The sequence below is a fragment of the Solea solea genome, chromosome 7 (assembly GCF_958295425.1).
Source record: "Solea solea chromosome 7, fSolSol10.1, whole genome shotgun sequence".
Taxonomy (NCBI): domain Eukaryota; kingdom Metazoa; phylum Chordata; class Actinopteri; order Pleuronectiformes; family Soleidae; genus Solea; species Solea solea.
In genome coordinates this window covers 1,544,901-1,559,671 of record NC_081140.1, presented here as the reverse complement: position 1 = coordinate 1,559,671, position 14,771 = coordinate 1,544,901, and the positions used below count along the sequence as shown (strand labels likewise).

At 38.1% G+C, this 14,771-nt stretch overlaps 1 pseudogene; it reads left to right on the top strand.

The window, feature by feature from the left end:
* The first annotated feature begins 603 nt into the window (after positions 1-603).
* On the top strand, positions 604-9,738 carry LOC131462199 (pre-rRNA-processing protein TSR1 homolog; annotated as a pseudogene).
* Positions 9,739-14,771: the final 5,033 nt, after the last annotated feature.

Sequence of the window (14,771 nt, the reverse complement as noted above, 5' to 3'; positions counted from 1 at the left end):
TTTTTGATCAGGACCTGGTCTAATGAGGTCTAGGTATGAAACAAAAACGGTGAAATCTCCCCTTTAGCATTTTCACAAATAAAATAAAAGTTTCACAAATACAATAGTGGGTGTCAAGCAAAGTTAATGTCATACCCAAAACGTCTAAAATGTTTTGTAAAAAAAAAAGATAGCTGATGTGAATATTTCTGATGCAGCTGGAAACACTTTAACTTCAGTGTAGTTTAGAAGTGACTTTGAATCTTGCTGCAGACGAAATCTTAATGTTTGACAGCATTTCATTTATATTTACAAGTGGAAATATAGTCATGAAATAGTGTTGTCTTATTTCATTGTTTTTTCTGTTAATCACTATAGTTTGACATCTTAATCAAGAAATGATAATGTGCTTCACTATTGTTTGTGCCATGTGAAATTAAATTAAATTAAATTAAATTAAATTAAATTAAATTAAATTAAATTAAATTAAATTAAATTAAATTAAATTAAATTAAATTAAATTAAATTAAATTTTAAAAAGCCACACACACACACGTTTTGCACAAGCTTTTATTTTGAAGGATTTACTCCCCGGGATAGGCGAAAAACGGAAGTCGATTTTTAAAAAATGGTGGCGAACGAGGAAAAACAACAAGGCCATAGAGCCGGCGTTTACAAACACAACAATAAAGGACACAAACATGGCAAGCACCGGACGAAAGGCGAGATTGAGAGAGAAAACAAAGGTAAAACACGTGAAATTACATCACAGAAGTGCGGCCTCCTAATGGCTGGCGTTCGCCCGTTAGCTGTGTGGCGTTAGCTGCACTCTCTCTCACACACACACACGTGTTGAGATTTGAGTGGGACCAAATACAGCAACATTAGCTGTCACATTAAAGTAAACCATAGAATTTATTGTCTGTAAATCAGAGAATTTAAAATGATTATAAACACGTGAAGTGTCGCTAGTCCTTGTTGCAGATACTGTTATTTTGGATTGCACTGTACTGACAGTAATAATAATAATAATAGTACTAATTATTATATTGTTTATTATAATAATAAAGCACCTATAAAACATATATTAGAATACTATTAATTCATAACAGCTGCTGTTATTACTACTTGTACATCGGTGTTACTGTTGTCTTTACACCTGCTGCAGTTTCTTAGTTTATTTCAGTCACAGTTATTAATAACAGACAAATGTAGACACACATTCTTATAAATCAAATAGCAGCATTCTGCACATAAAGAAATAGACACTGAAATGGTGTAGGCCGAAGCTCAACTTTATTGTTATTTATAGGTAAATCTGATCTGCAGCAGCCACCAAAACAAATTGAACTAGTGCTGCATCGCCTCATGCATGGGTGTCAAACTCTGGCCCGTGGGCCAAATTTGGCCCGCCGTGTAATTTCATTTGGCCCTTGAGGCAATATCAAATTAACATTAGAGCTGGCCCGCCGGTACGATTTATTTATTGTTATTTTATTTTCAAATTTATTAGCATGTGGAAAAAGTTAATGTTGATATTTACCTCAGAAGGCTGCAAATAGAAAAGAGGCATTCAATTTTTTATCTAAATCTATTTAATATGCCATTGATGTTTTTTCGTTTGTTTTTTGAAAGTTGATTTTGCACTATTAAGTTATATAAGTGTTGCTTGTTCCATATTCAGTGTTAAAATTTCATTCGTTATTGTTATTTTATTTTCAAATGTATTATTAGCCTGTGGAAAAAGTTTATTTTGATATTTACCTCAGAAGGCTGCAAATAGAAAAGAGGCATTCAATTTTTATCCATCCATTATCTACCGCTTATCCTGTATTTAGGGTGCATTCAATTTTTATTTAAATTTTATTTGATATGCCATTGATATTTTCTAATTATTATTATTATTTGAAACTCGATTTTGCATGTCACTATAAAGTTATATAAGCCTTGCTTGTTCAATATTCAATGCAAAACTTGTTTGGGTCCCTATTAAAAGGTTAATTTGTTCAACCTTGGCCCACGGCTTTGTTCAGTTTTAAATTTTGGCCCACTCTGTATTTGAGTTTGACACCCCTGGCCTAATGGATTCATTGATTTTTGATTGATTTCTAAATTCTAAATTAGATTGTTTTTACTTTTTTAGGACACGCTCAATGTTTTTATAGCTTCTTTGCTCCAGATAAGACATTATAACTAAGGCCGCAATTCAGGATTATTTTCATATTGTTGTTTGATCTATAGAATGTCTGAGAATGTTTATCAGTGTTTCTGTTGTGATTCGACTATCAGCTGTGAAGGAAAAGCTCTGTTAAATAACTTCATTTCAGTTTATCTTTTTCAGTCTAATTATGTAAAAATCTGGGCCTTACTCTGTGCACTGCCTTGGGATCATGCACGTTGGGATTTGGTTGTGTACATTTCCTTCTGTCTAAAAACTTTTGAATGATCCCCATAAATTGTCTCACAGGGAGAATGTCAGTGACAACTCTCACCAAAAAACAGAGGAAAGAGCAAAGGAGAATGGACAGAAGACACAAAGCCAACCAGCTATGCAGGAACAAGAAAGACATGGTAACTTTTCTTTTCATGTTTAGATTAACTTAAATCTCCCATCTGTTGTGGTTAATATCTAATACACCATGATTGTTCAGGTCCTGGCAGAGAAGCGGCATTAAGGCATCAGGGACGGTCCTCCTCATTTGGTTGCTGTGGTGTCTCTGCACACTGCGGTCGATGCCGGTGTCGTGACCAAACTGCTGCGCAATGAAGGAGCTGGAGGCGTCGTACACCAGGAGAGGTGTATCACAGGCATCAGTGACAGCTTTGGGCTGATTCCGCCTCGATTCAAACTGAGGTTGACCTTCTTGAGCCAAAGCACCGGTAAGAAATGAGTGATTCTTCAGCCTCTTAAATGTAAATATTGATTTCAAAACAATTACGGTATTTCTACTGTTGCTACTGTTTTCCTTGTTGTCATAGACGAGCACTTTGTTTTCCCTCTCTGTTAAACATTTTCCTGTGTGTTTGCTCAGCTGACCTGCACTCCCTGCTGGACGTGGCAAAGATTGCAGACAGTCTTGTGTTGGTGTTGGACTCCACTGAGGGCTGGGACAGTTATGAAGACTACTGTCTGTCCTGTCTCTTCACACAGGGCCTCCCCAGCCGCGGTGAGTAGCAACTCTGAAAAAAAATACAACATGAGATACTGTTTAAGCATTTACAGCAGCGGTGACCTGGGGGCCGATCTTAAAATTATAGCACAATATTCCATCATGATATTGCAGTAATGATATTTCAGAGAATTTCAAAGTAAAAGTGTTTGCTTGGAAAAGAATGATGTATACTTCACAATAAAAACATATTTATGTATTAAAATCGGGAACAGAAATAAAGTAAGTAATAACTAAGTATATTAATAAGTAATATTTTTAAGGCCATAAATAAGACTGTTGTGACTAATTTACAGCATTATTTGTAAAACCTAATGTCAAAAAACAAATACACATAATTTGTAACTAAAAAGTCTGGAGGATAATGTAATCTAAACTTTAGTCTTTTAATTCTTTGCATGAATGTGTTCCTTGTAGCGCTGGTGTGTCAGGGCGTGTCCGATCTCCCTGTGAAGAAGCGCATGGAGTCGAGGCGAGCGCTGTCAAAGATCACGGAGATCCGTTTCCCCGACTCTTGTCTCTTCGTGTGGACACGGAGCAGGGCGCCATTGTACTCCTCCGACACCTGAGCACTCAGAGACAGAGGAAACTCGGCTACCTCATCTCCTGGGTCAGAACGTCACTTTTACACCCAACAGCCCCGCTGATGGCAAGAGGGGAGGTGGAGACACCAGTTTGGGGACGCTCCGCGGTCGTCCTCTGCGGGTGGACAGACTCGTCCACATCACCGGACACGGAGACTTTCAGTCAGATCGATGCACCGTCAGACCCTCTTCCTGTCAACATCACGTCCAGAGCAGGAAAACCTGGAAGAGGAGGCGAGGTTGACATGATGGTAAGTGTCTTTTGTTATGACTTAGATTTCAATCTATTAATAATTTAATGACCAATACGAGACATGTGACCAAAAATAAGTGGAGTCAATCAGACAGAGAAGGGGCGGGTCGTCGCCTCTGATTAGCTTTAATTTAGATATTCCTTTATCGTAAACATGAATGATTCATCTTATAAAAGCCGTTAATCTGTTTTATCGTAAACATAAATGAATCATCTTATAAAAGCTGTTAATCTGTTTTATTGTAAACATAAATTAATCCTCTTATAAAAGCCATTAATCTGTTTTATCATAAACATGAATTAATCCTTTTGTAAAAATTGTTAATCTGTTTTATCGTAAACATAAATGAATCCCCTTATAAAAGCTGTTAATCTGCTTCATCGTAAACATAAATGAATCCCCTTATAAAAGCCGTTAATCCTGTTTTATCATAAACATAAATTAATCCTTTTATAAAAGCTGTTAATCTGTTTTATTGTAAACATAAATTAATCCTCTCATAAAAGCATTAATCTGTTTTATCGTAAACATTAATTAATTCTTTTATAAAAGCTGTTAATCTGTTTTATCGTAAACATAAATGAATCCCCTTATAAAAGCCGTTAATCTGTTTTATCGTAAACATAAATGATTCCCTTATAAAAGCCGTTAATCTGTTTAATCGTAAACATTAATTAATTCTTTTATAAAAGCTGTTAATCTGTTTTATCGTAAACATAAATGAATCCCCTTATAAAAGCCGTTAATCTGTTTTATCGTAAACATAAATGATTCCCTTATAAAAGCCGTTAATCTGTTTTATCGTAAACATAAATGATTCCCTTATAAAAGCCGTTAATCTGTTTTATCGTAAACATAAATGATTCCCTTATAAAAGCCGTTAATCTGTTTTATCGTAAACATAAATGAATCCCCTTATACGATCGCCCTCTCGCACAGCACGAGCAGATATTTCATTCATCTGTGTGTTTATCGCATAAATGGACAAAAGTTTGCTTGACGGGCTTCAAACTGCAAGAAAAATGCAAGAGATGTCTGTAAAAAAAACAAAAAAAAGATCCTCGTCCCTAGCGTGTGCTATCTGCTGGGTCCTAGTGCCCTACTGCTACATACTGTATGCTAATCATCAAAAATGTTGTAAAATACAAAATGTTGCTGTCACAGAACTCAGGGATTTTATATATTATTGTCCAAGAAAATAAAGACAACATGAAATACTTTTATGATGATTAAAAAAAAAACAATTCCATTGAATATTAACCATGAATATGATTTTGGTCTCATTGCTATGCTTTGTATTTTGGTTTAAATTTCGAAGTGTTTACTGTTTTTGTAGGTGGTTTACAAATAAAGCTAACTTAGGTGATGTCACTTTGTGTCACAGCGATAAGAATATGCAAATGAACCATGATGTTTATGAGATGTAAGGCATTCGATAAAGTAGTTGAAAGGAAAAAGACGTGTTTGGTCATAAAGGAAGAGAGCATCTTCAGTTAAAGTACACCACCTTGTTCTTCAACTCTTTATTCTTCGTTATTGACCTCGATATTGTCTTATCGCGACTAATTCAGAAAACAAAAGTCAAGTCATTTTTGTAGAAGCAGGCACAGTTAAGTCCTCACAGACAAAAACCTGATACAGGCCAGAATCTGTGGTTGGAGCGGAGTATAAAGACAGATCTAAAGACGGACAAAGACAGATTTTTATTCTGAGGACAAGGTGAAGAAGACGCAGTTAAAATGAACCTCAAATACTTCCTGTGTGCTGTGACTTTGACGATCCTTCTCTCGTCCAAAGGTAAGAAAAAAAATTACTCTGAAAAAAACAAGTTTTTTTTTTGCGCTTCCATAATTAAGGACAATAATGTCCTATTTAAAAAAAAACTGCTATATAAACTTTACACATTGATATTTCTTCATTTTGAGGATTTTAATCCTTTAATTGCCAGTTTGATTATGGAAAACATTTTTGTTGTCAAACCAGCTTTAAAAGAGTTAAAATCTTGATAATTCAATATTTATTATATCTGTCTGTGTAGCAGAACAGAACTGATGAAAATGGTCTGATTGTGAATGATTCAGTTCTGTATTTTACTCTTGTTTGTCTTTCATAAAGAGATTTTCCTCATGATAATTCAGTAAAACATATCAACTGGTTTAGTGAGTTTCCTTTAAATGTAAATAACATTTAATTTTTGCCTGACCCGTTGAGAACTCTACCATTAAATCTGGCTCTCAATAAAGGAATGAATGTGTTTATTGTTTCAAATGCTCTCTAAAGTCAGAAAAATAAATAAATCAGTAAATCAGACAAAAAAAATGACTTCCGAAAAACCAACCATGAAAAGAAATGACTCAGGAAGAGAGCATCTTGAGTTAAGTACACAAAAATATCAATCTGTAAAGTTTTTATAGCAGTTTTCTGGAAGTGGACATTTTTGTCCTTCTGAGGGTGAAAGCAGATGACGGCCTGTTAGCTGAAGGAAGACACAGCCGCAGAGGTGATGTCACTTTGTGTCACAGCGATAAGAATATGCAAATGAACGATGATGTTTATGAGATGTAAGGCATTCGATAAAGTAGTTGAAAGGAAAAAGACGTGTTTGGTCATAAAGGAAGAGAGCATCTTCAGTTAAAGTACACCATCTTGTTCTTCAACTCTTTATTCTTCGTTATTGACCTCGCTATTGTCTTATCGCGACTAATTCAGAAAGCAAAAGTCAAGTCATTTTTGTAGAAGCAGGCACAGTTAAGTCCTCACAGACAAAAACCTGATACAGGCCAGAATCTGTTTTTGGAGTGGAGTATAAAGACAGATCTAAAGACAGACAAAGACAGATTTTTATTCTGAGGACAAGGTGAAGAAGACGCAGTTAAAATGAACCTCAAATACTTCCTGTGTGCTGTGACTTTGACGATCCTTCTCTCGTCCAAAGGTAAGAAAAAAAATTACTCTGAAAAAACCAACCAAGTTTTTTTTTTGCGCTTCCGTAATTAAGGACAAAAATGTCCTATTTCAAAAAAACTGCTATATAAACTTTACACATTCATATTTCTTCATTTTGAGGATTTTAATCCTTTAATTGCCGTTGAGAACTCTACCATTAAATCGAGCTCTCAATAAAGGAATGAATGCGTTTATTGTTTCACATGCTCTCTAAAGTCAGAAAAAGAAATAAATCAGTAAATCAGACACGAAAAACCAACCATGAAAAGAAATGACTCAGGAAGAGAGCATCTTGAGTTAAGTACACCGCTTTGTTCTCCAACTCTTTATTGTTCGCTTTTGTTCGCGACTAATTCAGTTAAAACAAAGTGAAGTCCTTTTTGTAGAAGCAGTTACAGTTAAGTCCTCACAGACAAAAACCTGATCAAGGCCAGAATCTGTCAGTTCAAAGCAGTGAAAAGGAACCTGAAACACTTCCTGTGTGCTGTGACTTTGACGATCCTTCTCTGTCCAAAGATAAGAAAATGATAAATGACGATAAAGATAATTCAGTTCCGCCCATGGGTCGATGTGTGGCGAGCTGTTTCATGGCGAATGGTGACAATTGGCCCAAAATTCACACGCTTGCCTTGGCCTCGGCCTTTTGAATCCGCAAACACTTTCGATAATGTTTTGCCTTTGATTTGATTAGTGCAAACTGACACGTCTTTGTTTTTTAGTTTCTTTATTTACCAAGTGTGCAAATTTCCAAAATTCATATTTTTTTTCTGGGTTGATTGGGTGAAATATTTCAGTCCTGATCAAACTGATAAAATATTGAATAATTATCAGTCATTTTTAACCCTTTAAATTGTTGTTTAAGAAAGTTAAGAAATATTTCTTGTTATATAAAACATTTTTTTTTATAACATTTGACAAAACGTTTTTTTAAGTGTTTTTGTTTGAGGCAAGAATATGTTCACTGCTTTATCTTAATGTGTAAGAGGAAAAGTTAACCTTCACATTTTCAACAGGTACTAGAGGACAAGACGCAGTTACTGTTGCTGATGGAGTGACTCCTGCTGATGGAGTGACTCCTGCTGATGGAGGGACTGCTGAAGGAACTCCTGCTACTAGTGCTCCTCCTGCTACTAGTGGCAGTGCACCTGGCAGCGTTGGCCTCTTCTCTCACTTGACCACCTTCGGCGTTCTTCTGCTGTCTCTCTACGCACTGGTTGACGCTTAAAGGAACGTGATGCCGCGTTTCCCGTCTGGTTCCCGTATGTTTTTATATGATAGAGGTTGAATATTAGGATCGCTGCATATGCTATAGTTAGATTTGTCGAGATATATATATATAGATTATCTGGATGTTGTTTGCTTTGGTCACAGCTGTATGGTGTGATTATTGTTGTTTGCCCATAGAAATGTAGACGTACGACAGCATCTTGTGTGACATGTGTGGCAAATAACCAGTTTTCTTCTTGTTTCCTGTAATGTTTTAAGACAACAATTAACTAACAGTCAAGCTGTGAATGAATGCTGGGGGATTATATGATAGGGAAAGGTCAACGGGAAAGGTCAACATGAGGGTTGCACATGACGGCATCTGGTAAAACATCAGATAATATTTACTGGGGTCATAAACATTAGGTATGGTGTTTGTTCTGTTTGTAACTTTGATCTTTCTGTATAAGTGGTGAAGCTTTTTGGAGGATTTTACACCGTCCTTGGTGACTGTCTCTCCCCCATGCAAAAATCCATGCATGCAGTAAAGATATGATTTACTCAACACTGATGACTCAAGAATTTCTTTAACATTTTGGCGACGAGGATGGGATGGACGCTCCAATGCTCAGGGCCTGGGTTCTGACTGAAGGTTATTACTGGTAAGGAAAATTTCCGCTCCACAAAGGAGGACAGGAATCTGCCTGACGTCAGAAACGGGTGCTGACCAGCGGACGCTCCATCTATTTAAAAAGTGAGTACAGTGTTTTTTAAATCACTTCCAGGTAGACAGTTGTAATTCCTTTAGGTCTGGTGTAATTCCTTTGTAGTAACACAGACCGTCTCCATATAATTCCTGTGTGGTATTGAAGCTCTGAAGAAAAATTTAAAAGATTTAAAAAAAAAAATAAAAAAAATACGGCTAAAGTAACAACAGTAAATTGAATATACGGTGCCAGATTTGGAAAGAAACTGTAAGACATGGTATTCTTCTACTAAGTGAAAATTGAGCATAGAAATTATAAAACTTAAGTTAAAAAAAAGAAGAGCAAACGTTAAAAAAAGAAAAATTAGTTAAAATTAGGATTTCTTTTAAAGTCGACATATATTTACAATTGGGACTTAGTAAAATTTAAATTTGGACTATAAGCTCAGTCTTCAGAGCTTGTGTTGAGGAGGAAAAGTTTGTTTTTGACATGAGGTCATTGCAGGCTGTGAAGTCAGAAGGGCTGCTGAGGGAGAGATGGTCCTTTACAGTGACGAGCAACATACCACATTTTATTAGGGATTTGTTCATTATAGTGGATGCATTGTTAAAAAAATAAATAAATAGAAATGTTCTTAGAGTATAGTCTGGACAGACATTATATGTAGAATATTTGGAAAAAAAAAACAGGGAAACATTTATAATCCAGATTAAAAATTGGGAAAATAATATTGATAATAGTAATAGTGATAATAATAAAATAAAGTCGAAGGAGATAGCTTATTTGATTTAGGTATAGTTTCTGTGGTAGGCTAGTCTCAAAGGGTGTGGCAGTTTGCATAACACTGTATGAGAAAAACATGTTACTGAATAGAATAAAATTATCAATAATTTCTCCTGACGTGATTTGTGTCATCACTGCTCAACGCGCAGCCCAGATTTTGGAACCGCACGCCAAGAAGCGAGTTGGGTGTGTGCGTGGACAGCGCATGCGCGAAGGTGGAGTATTAAGCCAGTGTTTGCTTTTGGCAGCCATTCTAGATTTAGTCTTAGTTTTAGTCTTTTGGACTAAAATGCTTATTAGTTTTAGTCACATTTTAGTCATTTCTATATGTGATAGTTTTAGTTTAGTAGAAAGGCTCAGGGCGAAGGTGGTTTACAGCATCACCAGGGCGGGGGGGAGCGGTCCACGTTAATCAGGCACCAGGGGTCGGCGGCGATGCCGCAACTGACCTGACCCGTCTTGAAACACGGACCAAGGAATTTAGAGGTTTTAATTGACGGATTAACATTTACGTCCATTTCCGTCTCATCGTGTTTTAGTGGAAGAAGCTTATATTTAAATTTTGACCTCAATTGAAACATTTAGAAGCTTTTAATTATGCTTTAATCAATCTGTTCAACAATACGATACGATCCATTTATGGTCAAATTATTTTATTTTTTTTAAATTTAAATGGCTGACTTTCTTTTTGGTGATCTGTCTTTTTAAAAAAAATCAGAATTGTGTATGGTCTTACCTTCATGTATATGTATATATATATTCCATGCGCCTAATCCTTAGACGAAGAAGAGCATGCAGCGACGTGCATTGTGCCTATGGGGCTCAGCACTGCCCCCTATCAGTGCCTCATTTTCTGCCTCACCCTGTGCATTTTCACTGCACATTTACGGTCAATCAGAAAGACTAAACAGGTCCCACACGTTCATTAAATATATTAGACAGACTGTGGAACGTCAGCATGTGTCATCAAACATGTACAGTATATTGGCCATATAAAGAGAGGCATCAATGGGCATGCGCCAACTGCCTGCTTCAGTCAGTGTGTGCGGCACAGCTCATCGTTGCCTCACCTCACCGTTCTCCCGTGTATTTGAATAGGAAATAATGCAGTAAATTTTGACCATAGAAATGTTGAAATCCTGCAGAAAACTAACTTAACAGTCAAGTGGACAAATTGATTTTCTTTTATCATTGTACGGAACAGTGACGTGTGGTCAGGGGAGGCCGTGTCTCAGCGCTGTGTCTCTTCTGTAAGCTCGTGCGTATTGTATCAGTTTCCTGTTGAACCTTTGCAACTGAAGCCTGCTACTGAATTTCAGTGCGTGCACAGAACGCCGAGTCCGACTCCAGTCTGACTAAGCGTATACACGCAGGAGTATTCGGGCTATGAATCCCATTATCCAGGTATGTTAGTCCGTCTAACACTAGCTCGATTTTGGTCAGACTAACATGTTTATGTGACATTAAGAAAACCCAATTATTGGGACTTTTAACATGCACTGATTGTATGAGATGTATTTCTCCAAACTACCTGATACAGACAGCCAGAACAAGGGTGGGCACTTTTACAGCTGCTGTCGGTGGCGTCTTTCTCTGTGGCTGAGGAGCTGCTGTGCCGACAGAGAGGAGATCCCGAGAACCCTCAGCTGTTGAAGGACGGCGACATCATGCTGGGGGGATTCTTGTCTTTCCACAGCAGCTGGAAGAACAGACGGGAAGACTTCACACACAAGCCGTCACCACTGGAATGTACCAGGTCAATTATATACTGTGTAAATGTCTTTTAATGTCACATTTTCTCCAAGAACGACTGGACTGAACTCATAAATGGTTTGGCGATGCGTTTACAAGAGGTGTGAGAGCTGCACTGGCAAACGGTGATGAAGTCATATCTGCTCCCTCCAAAACAGCGTGTATGAGACCTGCACAGGTGCTCGCCATCATGGGAGAAACCTCGCCCATAGCTACTGTCAACGGGCCATTTCATATACCAGTGGTGGATGAGTTTAAATGAATCTTCATAAAAATGACAATTCCACCTGCTTTTCACTTAAGTTTGATCCATATTCTCATCTTCAGTTTGTGTCTTGTCAGGTTACAGCTGAATAAATATCAAATCAAATGTAACATAATGGTAGGACTAAAAGTCTGTTAAATGATGAATGAGTGGATTACACTGTATAAAATGTAATAGTGTTCATTTATTGACTCCTCACTACAGGTGACCCCATGCAAACTGCATAAATATACTGATTTGTGCAGCTTAAACTTTGCTGCACATTTCTACTGTCCTTCACTGGATGGTACTGTGTGACATGAACTCTATATTAGTTTTTTCTTTCTTTTTTCCATGTGTGCATTTTTAGGAAAACATGACAAAACCACATTTGAAATGATGATGATGAAAGGAAATGTGACATAGAGACAGTTCAAGTCACTTATAGATAAAGACGCCTTATCAACCTTGATAAACCATGACACAGGCCACAGCAGTGGACCTTTGACTCCTGTGTGCAAGGGTGTAAATGTGCGAGAATGAGAATGTTTTATAAACTTTGAATTCAGTCAGAAAATGCTGTCTGACGGAGAGATACATTGGTAGACATACAGTCCCTGACAAAAGTCTTGTCGCCTGGGTACAAGCTGACCTTAAGTGCCCCTCAAATATATGTCTAATCAATTTTTTTTTACAAGAAATGGCTAATTTCAATCCCAACAGCTTTTGAAGTAATGTTTTGGTGCCAAATGAAACTTCTGAAAAGCATTCTAACGTTCACAGCTTGGTAAAGCCCACTGAGTCAGTTTTTGCAAAGACAAAAGTCTTGTAGCCTTGTCATATGATGCACCCAATCCTAGATTACAGCCTCACCTGTTATCAATAATTGATCAATCAATTAGTGGGTGTGTATAAAAAGAACCCCATCACACCAGACCTTCACATCAACTGCAACTTGACCTCTGACAACATGCCTAAGATTCACCCTGAGACCAAAGCGTTGATTATCAAGAGGCTGAAGACCAGATCCACTGCTGAGGTGGCTGACACCTTCAATGTGTCTCAGCGTCAAATACAAAGAATAAGAAAAAGATTTGAAGAGACTGGAGATGTTTTTGACAAGCCCAGGTCCGGCAGACCCCTCAAGAAAATCCAAGGCCAGCCCCTTTTCCACTGCAGCAGAGCTCCACCAGGCCTGGTCACCTCAAGTCCCCGTGTCAAACAGAACAGTTTGTAGAATTCTGTCTCGAAATGGCCTCCATGGTCGAATCAGTGCCCAGAAACCAGCACTAAACAAAAGGCAATTAAAAAAACATGTGGCATTTGCCAAGGCCCACAGCCTGCTAAAAGGATGGACACTGGAAAAGTGGCAGAAGGTGGATTTCTCAGATGAATCTTCGGTTGAATTACATCACAGCCGCCGCAAATATTGCAGGAGACCTACTGGAGCCCGCATGGATCCGAGATTCACCCAGAAAACAGTTAAGTTTGGTGGTGGAAAAATCATGGTCTGGGGTTACATCCAGTATGGGGGTGTGTGAGAGATTTGCAGGGTGGAAGGCAATATCAATAGCCTGAAATATCAACAAGTATTAGCTACCTCTTACATTACCAAACATAAAAGGGGTCAAATTTTGCAGCAGGACGCATACTTCCATCTCTACGTCAAATTTCCTCAAGGCGAAGAAGATCAAGGGGCTCCAGGACTGGCCAGCCCAGTCACCAGACATGAACATCATTGAGCATGTCTGGGAACCAAAGAATCTTGATGAACTCTGGGAGGCACTCTGGATGCAGTCCTTCAAGCTCATGGAAGTCATACAAGATATTAAATGTTGATCTCACAGCACCACTACTTAATTCACTGATGTTATGCAGCATATTTTTGTATTTGAAGTAAATTATTTGTTCAATTTTCACATTACTGTCTGTAGGCGACAAAACTTTTTTCTTGCCAAAATCTGACCTTTCTGTGTTCATTAAATGATCAATCTTTCTTCAGTGAAGCAAATTTATTTTAGTATATTGAACATGATTTGGGAGGGTTTTAGCTTCCATAGGAGCCATTTCTAAAACCAATGGATTAATTCAAAGTTAGGTTATGAGCTGTTTTTTCTACAAAATGTGACAAGACTTTTGTCAGGGACTGTATTGGATGAGGATTCAGGTGAGGCCTCCCTCTGTGGGCCACATAAGGGTTCACTCGACTCGACTCTACTGTGAGGTGATGTCAACCAAAAATGGCTGAACTGTAGATAAATTAAAACAACATCTCGAGTCGAGTAGTTCTAGATATGTATCATGGAAAAGCGCCATAAGGGTCCCAAGTGGGTTTGTGCATGTTTCCGTGGTGGCCCCGCCCCTTACCCATTTAGCATTTTGTACCTGGGTACAAAGTCGGTAGTAAGTGGGCATTGGATTAAAGATGGCATCTTTCAAATTATGGAAACCACGGACAAACCCGCTTGGGATCCTTATCGTCAGCCCGGATATAAACCTTATGGGGTCCACATATGGGGACTTATGGGGACTTACCCCCACACTTATGGGGGACATGCTGGCTGGGTGTGAGCCTCCGTGTCCAGGGTCACACACAGCACAGACAGGGCTGACTTTACAACCACACTTTCATATAACGGCCCCTTTAATGTCAACTCTATATAATCACTGTTCTGGGGACTTTGTGCATTGTGCAGTACAGCAAACATTGCTGTGATATAAATGCATTTTACATCATGATGCTTCTTCACAAATGAAGTTCCTAATGGATTGTAATAGCACTGGACTGGATTTGAAAATTCCTTCCCCCTGCAAAGGGATTGGCACTCTCCTCTCTCCCTCTCCACTGGAATGAGTAATTGATGAAGCAGAGAAAATGAGACAGCAGGCTCTTTTAAGTGCTTCCAAATCAATGTGCACACAGAAGCAGACACGGGGAGCATGTGCAGAATCTACACACGAGTGCGGCTAAGAGAGCGTTTAGAAGAACTGGCCTTACGATGCACGTAACGCATTCAAGCTTGAACTTTATGATGTACGAACAAATGCACGCAGAGACTGTGCTGAGAGAATTATCAGGCGGACCCTGTCCTTTGGCCTACACACACACACACACACACACACTGTATATATATAAAGGGCACGGC